Here is a 10,012-nt window from a genome sequence, read left to right as displayed (position 1 = left end):
GACTTAAAAACAGCATACTACAGGGACACAGACACATCAATGTTTAGAGCAGCACAATTCACAATAGTTAAACTGTGGAACCAACCTAGTTGCCCTTCAGTAAATGAATGAATTAAAAAAATGTGGCATTTATACACAATGGAATATACTAAGCAATAAAAGAACAAAATCATGGCATTTTCAGGTAAATGGATGGCTTTGGAGAAGATAATGCTAAGTGAAGTTAGCCAACCCCAAAAAAACCAAATGCAGAATGTTTTCTCTGATATAAGGAGGGTGACTCATAGTGGGGTAGGGAGGGGGAGCATGGGAGGAATAGATGAATTCTAGATAGGGAAGAGGGGTGGGAAGGAAAGAAGGGGGCAGGGGATTAGCAAGGATGGTGGAATGTGATGGACATCATTATCCAAAGTACATGTATGAAGACACGAATTGGTGTCAACATACTTTATATACAACCAGAGATATGAAAATCATGCTGTATATGTGTAATAAGATTGTAATGCATTCTGCTGTCATTTATTTTTTAAATCAAAAAAAAAATAAAAAAAGTAAATTGGGAAACTAAAAAAAATGAACCTTGGTTACAAAAAAAAAAAAGTGGCTGCAACAAGGAGCAGCAGCAGAAGAAGAAAACTCAATTAAAACCTAGTTTGTGAACCTATAAACACAATGATTCTAATTCTTAAAAAAAAAAAAAGTGAAACCATGAAAGAATACTATAAAAAGTATACCATGAAATGTCAGATAGCCCTAGTGTGCCTTGGAGTCACCAGTGGGCAAGAGGCAAAGAAGGGCAGGAGGGAGGTGACTGAGACAATGGGGCTACTAAAGCAGGGTCTGGGCTGTGTCCAGTGTTCTGGAAAGGGGATGATTAAGAGGTGGAGGGAGAAGGTCTGGGAGGAGTGTACAGGGGTGGAGTAATGGAGGGCAAAGACTATATTCTCTGGGAGGGACCCCTCTGCAGTACACACACCTCTACTTACACTGAGATGAAAGAGAGAAATCAGTGAATGCCATGTAGATTTGGGGTCAAGAGCAAATGGAGCTGCTTTGAAATATAAATGAAGCTCCTAAACAGAACAAGTATCAAATTCAATCATTTCAGGTCATTTATTAGTCCACAAAATGTATGCCTGTTCATTATGAATTACATATGGACATATAGCTCCAGTGCTACCTCTTGGCCAGAATGAAGTAGCTGGGAGGAAGGAATGCAGGCTGTGAACTTGAGTTGACTGGATCATAACTGTAGAGCTGTTTTGGAATATATTTTTACCTCTGTATTTTCCTGGAATACAATAAAGCACATTTTCTGGGATATCTCATTTTCAGATTGAACGTCAGTTCTGGTGTGAACTGAACATAAAGCTGTAACTGTGAGCTCTACTCAAGGTGGTAGCTAGAGGAGCTAACGAACACACACAGAGCCAGTCCCATTTCTCTATTTACTTCATTCCCCTTATGAAATTAAATACAATGAATATTTTTCCAAAGAATGGAATATATGTACCCCTGACTTTTGTCAATTTTGTACATGTGTTTTGGTTTACATTTTTATCCAATTCCCTTTAATTTTGAATAAAAAATTTCAAACAATACACAGAAGCATTTATTAATTTCAATCAAACTGCATTTCTCACTGACCTCACACCTATCTCCTGATCCAAAGGAGTCTTTGTTAATAAAATGTTACATGCTCTGTGGATGTGTCCCCATAGGTTAGGTATACACAATCATATAAACAAAATATACACACAGCATTTCCAAAAGCAAAGTCACAGTAATCATCTTCATTTGCACTTTGTCTTTTCCAGTTAGTGGCTTCAGAGTTTTTTAAGAAATAATGTTTGAGTTAATAATTCTGATTTTGGCATATTTTAACATGTTTATTGTTAAAATATGGTTTATATGAATTTTCTATTGAAATTACATACTAAGTGTTCACTTCGGCAACATATATACTAAAATTGGAACAATATAGAGAAGATTAGCATGGCCACTGCACAAGAATGACATGCAAATTCATGAAGTGTTCCATATTTTTACTATAGTGACACAGCCACATTAATGTTCATAGCAGCACAACTCACAATAATCAAACTATGGAACCAACTTAGATGCCCTTCAATAGATGAATGGATAAAGAAACTATGGTAGGTATATATATATATATATATATATATATATACACACACACACAATGGAATATTTTATATTTATATATATACAATGGAATATTAATCCACAATAAAAGAATAAAATTATGGCATTTTCAGGTAAATGGATGGATTTGGAGAATAACATGCTAAGTGAAGTAAGCCAATCCCCAAAAAAGAAAGGCTGAATGTTTTATCTGATAAGTGAATGCTAATCCATAATTGGGCGGGGGAGCATGGGATGAGTGGAGGAACTTTGGATTGGCCAAAAGGGAGGGAAGATAGAGGAGGGGGAGGGCGGTAGGAAAGATGGTGGAATGAGATGACCATCAATTACCCTAGGGGTGTGTATGATTGCACTAATGGTGTGACCCTACTTTGTGTACAACAGAGAAGTGAAAAATTGTGCTCCGTTTGTATACAATGAATTGAAGAGCATTCTGCCATCATGCATAACTGATTAGAACAAATAAATAAATTTTAAAAAGAAGTACAATATACGAGATCTGAACATCAAGGATTCACGTTACATTTGCAAAGAGTGTTCTACAGTTGTACAAAGATTTGGCTGTACAGGGAAAGGCTTCGAGTGATTTAACCTGGCCTCAATCACTTGTGCCCACATTTTCATAATTCATTTTGCAAACCACTAGGACAAGGCTTTTGCTATATGCCCAAGCCTCATTCTCCTGGCCAGAAAGTGACTACTCATGGTTAATCAGATGTGTCCAGTGTTCTGAACAGGGGAACTCTGCAGGTGTTTACAACATAGGTAATAAGTGTGGCAAGTGTGCTGGATCCACTTACTTTTTGTCACAAAAAGATTGAGCAAGTATCCATCTTGCTAGCTTCCCAGTTTGGCCAGTGGAAACTGGAGCAAATTAGGTTGGGTCTCAAAGAAATATTCACTTGCCCACTACTCCCCTTTTTTTGGCTTACATTGCTTTGCCTACAATGAAGTTCATTCGTGAAAGTGTTTCTGTATCTTTGGACACTCAGACTTTAACTGTTCCTATGTGTTCTTTTTACCACCTGTTATGATTTGGATCTGAAATGACCCCAAAGGCTATGTGCCAGAGTCTTGGACACCAGCCCGTGGTACTATTGGAGGTGGGTATAACCTTCAGGATGTAGAGCCTAGTGGAAGGAAGTTATACACTGAAGGTGTGCCAGTGAGGGGCATATTGGGATTCTGGTCCCTTCCTCTCATTTTTTGTTCCCTATTTCCTGGTCACCATAATGTTAGCAGCTTTTTCTACCACATGCTCCCCACCACAATGTTCAGCCTCAGCACAAGCCAAAGAGTAGGGACCAAGTGACCATGGACTGAAACCACAAGCCAAAATAAAATTTTCTGCTTTATAAGTTGATTTTATCAGTCATTTTGTCATAGTGACAGAAAACTAACACCCCATCTAAATTCAGAAGTAGAAACTAAAAGACAATTAATTATCCTATAGTTCATAAATTGATCAGTCAAGGAAATAAAAAGCTGAATTTTAAAAATGCTAAGTTCTGACACCCTGGCATCAATGGCGTGCTCAAAACTACTCCAGCCCCATCCACAGAAGGATTGGGCTGAGCTACTGAGAAAGGTTGAATTTCTAGCAATGTGTGTATATCCATTTATAGCCCGCCTCTTGTTAAAATTAGATTTAATATAGTTAATCAAAACCTATTGACAAAAAGAGAATAAAAAACAGGAAGTGCATTCTAAGGCAATAGTCTTCAAAAGAATTTTCCCAAGGGTAACAGATAAAGACTAGAGAAGAGTCAACACAGTTCACCGAGGACTAACAAAATAAGATAATCCAGTTGATTTGAATTAAAATGTGACAGTTTCTGCTAAAATGAGCACTGCTTATTTTTCCTGAGTTTCTTCTGCCTGCATCCAAGATCCATTCCCATTTTCTAAGGGATCTAGGTGAAATAGAACAGAGGTATGAGGGGGTCACACAAAGCCAGGGGCACGGTCTATAGAATGCTTAGGCTTATGGAACACTTAATAGAACCAAATAATATATTTTAGCATTCTTAGATTTTCAGATAGGCCAACAGGCAGGAAAAACTGAACAATCTTTGAATTACACTCAGAAAGAAAATTTAAAACTCCTTCCACAAAATAATAACTTTATATATGAGGTCTCCAAAGAATCTTGATTTGAAGGACAACTGGTGTTTCAGGAATTTTTCGGCTGAGGGGACGTACTGGGGATTGAACTTGAGCACTAGACCACTGATCACATCCCCAGATCTATTTTGTATTTTATTTAGAGATAGGGTCTCACGAGTTACTTAGCACTTGCTAAGTTGCTGAGGCTGTCTTTGACCTCGCAATCCTCCTACCTCAGCCTCCCAAGCTTCAGGGATTATAGGCATGCACCACCATGCCTGGCTCAGGAATTTTTTAATAGCAAAAGAAATGCCAACTTAGGGCTGGGACTGTGGCTCAGTGGTAGAGTGCTTGCCTAGCATGTGTGAGGCCCTGGGTTTGATTCTCAGCACCACATAAAAATAAATAAAATAAAGGTATTGTGTCCAACTACAACTAAAAAAATAAATATTAAAAAAAGAAATGCCAACTTATTTTTTACATAGTTAAGTTCAAACAACTTATTGAATATGCAATGGAGTCTGGGAAGCCGTGTTCATAGTGTCTTGGAGATGGGATGACTGAGAGGAAGTGGGAGAAGGTCAGGTAAACTGTACAGGGATATAGTCACAGAGGGTTTCCCACCCTCCTGTCTGAGGGACCCTGCTATGTATGGACTCCTCAAACTACACAGAGGAAGGAAGAGATAATAAGTGCAGATTTGGGGTCAGCATAAAATGGAACTATTTTAACATACATGTGAATCTTCTGGGCATGAGTGCTATAATAGTAAACAACCATCCCAAGACATGTATCACTCCTTGCAAAATGTATGGTGTCACCATTATGTACTAGAGAATTAAGGATCATCCATCAGCATACTATTCCACCATGTGGAGAAATAGTAATGCTGTTTTCTAAGATAAGTTGCTCCAAGTATTTTTTGAATCTGTCAAGATTAATTAGAGCCAGGTGCTACGGCACATGCCTGTAATCCCAGCTACTCAAGGAGGCTGAGCAAGAGGATTGCCAAGTTTGAGGCCACCCTGGGCAACATAACAAGAGGATAACTGTCATAAAACAAAATAAAAATTTTAAAAGGGCTGGGAATGTAGCACAGCGGTACAGAACTTCATATGAAAGGCCCTAGATTTAATCCCCAGGAAAACACACACACACACACACACACACACACACACACAGCATCAGCAGGATAGAAGCCCATTTTAAGACTACCTTTTAAAAACATGCAAACTAGGAAATTATCTAATCTGTATGAACTTCAACTTATAAGTATTTATAAAAACAGCTCACAATTACTAAATCATTACTGTGCACTATTCTCTGGGTTCTCATTTATAGTGCCAATTCTCAAGCATTGTTCCATCAGGAACAAGACAACAATGTCTATTTTTGCCACTTCTACCAAATGTAGTATTGGAAGTTCATATGTAGAATATAGAAAACTAAAGAAAAGATAAAATCGTGAAATAATCCAACCAGGTATGGCAGATGACACCAATAAACCCAATGACTCCAGAGGCCGAGGCAGGAGGATGGCAAGTCTGAGCCCAGCCTCAGCAATTTAGGAAGACCCTTTCACAAGATATAGCTGGGGATGTAGTTCGGTGGTAGTAAAGCACCTCTGGGTTCAATGCTCAGTAGTGCGTGCATGTGCACACACACACACACACACACACACTTATAAAGAGGCTATATATATATATATATATATATATATATATATACTCCTTGATAATAGTGGATGAAAGAGAATTGCACCTGACTTCTCTTCAAAATTTCATGCAAAAAAGAAGGGAATAGAGTAAAATGCTTAAAGTGTTTAGAGATAAAATCCACCAATAAAGAATCCTGTACCCTGTGAAATTATCCTTCAAGAGTGAAGCAGCATGAAGACTGTCTCAGAAAACAAAAATATAGGGAATTTACTGCCAAGAGCCTTTCCTTGTAAGAAATAGTAAATTAATTTCTTTAGAAAAAAATTCTTTAGATCAGAAACCTGGATTTATTGGGCTGGGGTTGTGACTCAGTGGTAGAGCACTCACCTACCATGCATGAGGCACTGGGTTCAATTCTCAGCACCACATAAAAATAAAATAAAGATCTTGTGTCCACCTATAATTAAAAAGTAAATATTAAAAAAAGAAACTTGGATTTACATAAAGAAACATATTAGAGAAGATTATAAAGGAAAATAAAATGTTTAATTTTCTTATTCTTAATTGATCTAAGAGAAGTTTATTCAAAATAATAGCAACAATTATTTCTTTATGTATGCACATATACACACAATCATACACACACACACATACTTATGTATAAGTTAAATAAATGACATAAGGGACAGGAACTAGGAATTGGAATTATTTTGTTTTATAAGGCAAATTGCACTAAATTTAAAGTGGTACTGTGTTATTTGACAATGGATTTGCATTAGTTATAAATGTATAATGCAAATTATCTTGAGCAAGCGATAAAAAATATTTAGAAATGCCTGAAATGCTGAGAGAAAATGGAATCATAGAAATGGTCAATTAATTCCAAATAGGTGCAAAATGAGTAAAAGACAAAAATAAAAACAAAGAAGAGTAACAAATAGAAAAGTAGCATGCATAGCCTATATTCATCCAACTATATCCATAATCACTTTAAACATCAACCATTAAACACATACTAAGTAAAAGAAATTGTGAGAGTAGATCAAATGTCTAGATTCATTTGCATGCAGTCTACATGAAATCCACTTTAGATATAAAAGCATATATAAAGGGAATGGGAAAATATGTATCATGCTAACAATAATTTTAAAAAGCATTAGAAGGGCTGGGGATGTGGCTCAAGTGGTAGCACACTCGCCTGGCATGCGCGTAGCGCTGTGTTCATTCCTCAGCACCACATACAAAACTAAAGATGTTGTGTCCGCCGAAAACTAAAAAATTATTATTAAAAAATTCTCTCTCTCTCTCTCTCTCTCTCTCTAAAAAAAAAGCATTAGAAGACTTGTTAATTTAAGACAGGGCAGATTTCAGAGCAGGTACTTTATAAGAAAGAGAAACATTATGTCGTGATAAAGGGGTGGGTTCTCCAAAAAGGCATAAATATCCTTACTGCTTACATGACCAATGAGAAGAGTGTCAAAATATGTGAGGGAAGGACAGACAGATCCATGTGTAAGGGAAACAGATGGAACAACTGTTGTATTTGGGGATATCACAAATGGACATATCTAACAGGCAGACAATCATTTAGGACACAGTGGAATTCAACAGCATCAGTAATTGACTAGATTCGATTCATCTCTATCTGTAGAATATAGATGGTTCCTTACTTAAAATGGTTTGATCTCTGAATTGATTATCTGATGGTCCAAAGAAATACCATACCCTCATTCTGTTTTTTTTATACCTTCAGTAGACTTTTCAATAAATTATTTGAGATATTCAATACCTTATTATAAAACTGGGTTTGTATCAGATTGTTTTGCTGAAGGATAGGATAATATAAGTATACTGCATAAATCTAAGATATCTAGATAAACCCAGGCACAAAGACACATGCCTGCAGTCCCAATGACTAGGGAGGCTAAGGCAGGAAGATTCCAAGTTCAAGACTATCCTCAGAAACTTAGGAAGGCCCTAAGAAATATAGTGAGACCCTGTCTCAAAAATAAAAAATAAAAGGGGCTGTTGGTGTGGTTCAGTGGCTAAGTGCCACTTGGTTCAATCCACAGTACTTAAAAAAATAAAAGATAGCTAGAAAGTTATGATGTTCAGTACCATAACCATACTAAATGCATCTTTGACTTCTGATATTTTCAGCTTCTGAGGGTTTATTGGGATATAACCCCATCATAAACTGAGGAATATCTACCCTTTATCCAAAAATAGCAGAATACACATTCTTTTCATCTCACGTGGAACATTCACTGAGAGACACCACATCTTCAGCAATAATACACCATAACAATATTTTTATTTTTTATTTGTTTTAATTAGTTACACATAACAGTACAATGATCTTGACATATCATACATTTGAATCAGATGGGATATAACTTCTCATTTTTCTGAGTGTACAGGTTTCAGAATTATATTGGTCATGCATCACCATAACAAATTTAGATGGTGGTAGTGGTTATACAAAATTGTGAATACACTAGAAAACACTTAATTGTACACTTTAAAATGGTTAAAATGTTGAATTTTCCGTTATGTGCATTTTCTCTCAATTTTTAAAATGTGCAAAAACTGAAGGTAGCAAGCTGTGAACAAACTCTAAGAAGAAATCTCATTAGGGCATTTTCCTAGAATCATAGGAAACTGGGTAGAAAGATATTATTGTTTTACAGTGCATGATATATATGGTGGTACAAATTCAAGCTATAAATATATTTTTGTGAATTCTAACCACCCCAAAATCTGAAAAAAAGCAGTCTGTGATGGCTAGCAAAAGTTTCTGTTGGTGACCCTCTCTACTAAATTAATATAAAATGATCAATTTATTAACTTCTTTGGAAAGTAGGATATATTTTTAGTGAATAAGTATGAAATAAATTACACCTAAAGATTTTTGTTACATGGAATACCTGTTTTTTAATTACTTAAAGAAAAATACTCATATCAGTGAGGTCATTATAGAGCCTACAGAATGGGAGCAAAGTTTTACCACATACATGTCAGAGCGAGCTCTAATCTCTAGGATACATAAAGAACTCAAAAATCTTAACACACACACACACACATACACACACACAAATAATCCAATCAATAAATGGGCCCAGGAACTGAACAGACACTTCTCAGGTGGTGATATACAATCAATGAACAAATACATGAAAAATGTTCAATATTGCTAGCAACTAGAGAAATGCAAATCAAATCTACTCTATCTCACTGCGGTCAGAATGGAAGCTATTAAGGATACAAACAACAATAAATGTTGGCAAGGATGTGGGGGCAAAAGCACACTCCTACATTGTGATGGGACTGCAAATTGGTGCAATCAATCTGGAAAGCAGTATGGAGATTCCATGGGAAACTTAGAATGGAACCACCATTTGACTCAGCTATCCCACTCCTTGGTTTATATATGAAGGACTTAAAAACAGCATATACAGTGATGCAGTCACATCAATGGTTATGGCAGAACAATTCACAATAGCTAATTCATGGAACCAACCTAGATGCCTTTCAGTAGATGCATGGATAAAGAAAATGTGGTATTTATACACAATGGAATATTACTCAGCATTAAAAGAGAATACAATTATGGCATTTGCAGGTAAATGAATGGAGTTGGAGAATTGTAGGGATTGACTGTGGAAATATACAGGGAAGTGTTCCTCTGTAATCAAAGTCCCAGGGTAGGGGATGGGTAATAGGCACTCTGTTTCCCACCCTTAGAATGTCCTGCAGTTTCTCCTAGGAATTAGTAAGATAACTAATACATGTGCTATGTCTAATTGCTGTGGCAATGCTGCTAGAGTCTTATCAGCCTCCACCTTGATCTCAGGCACACAGCTCCTGGGAATAAAGAAACTCTCTTTTTAGATGACCACAATGTTTCACTGAGCCTCAACCTGTCCACATAACAGTAACTTTATACAATGGACTTTCTTGAGAGCTACACAAAGCTCATCATATTACACATTGCAACTTAGTATGTAACTGAGGAATAAGCTGCATAATGTTGCTAAGTCTGTAACCTGCCTAGTAATACAATGAACAATATATATATATAT

General features: G+C 36.5%; 1 long non-coding RNA gene and 1 other non-coding gene across 18 annotated transcripts in view; one reads left to right on the top strand and one right to left on the bottom strand.

Moving 5' to 3' along the window:
- The window catches only part of LOC107152424, a 104,077-nt gene that overhangs the window by 34,524 nt on the left and 59,541 nt on the right, over positions 1 to 10,012 (bottom strand). The window lies entirely within an intron of this gene.
- Positions 1,941 to 2,047, top strand: LOC125614309. The gene has a single exon (XR_007344923.1). It is a non-coding gene; the product is annotated as a U6 spliceosomal RNA (small nuclear RNA).

Source organism: Marmota marmota, unplaced genomic scaffold (assembly GCF_001458135.2).
Source record: "Marmota marmota marmota unplaced genomic scaffold, marMar, whole genome shotgun sequence".
In the NCBI taxonomy this organism is placed as follows: Eukaryota; Metazoa; Chordata; class Mammalia; order Rodentia; family Sciuridae; genus Marmota; species Marmota marmota.
Note: the sequence above shows the minus strand (reverse complement) of the source record. Positions and strands in the feature narration are given on the sequence as shown.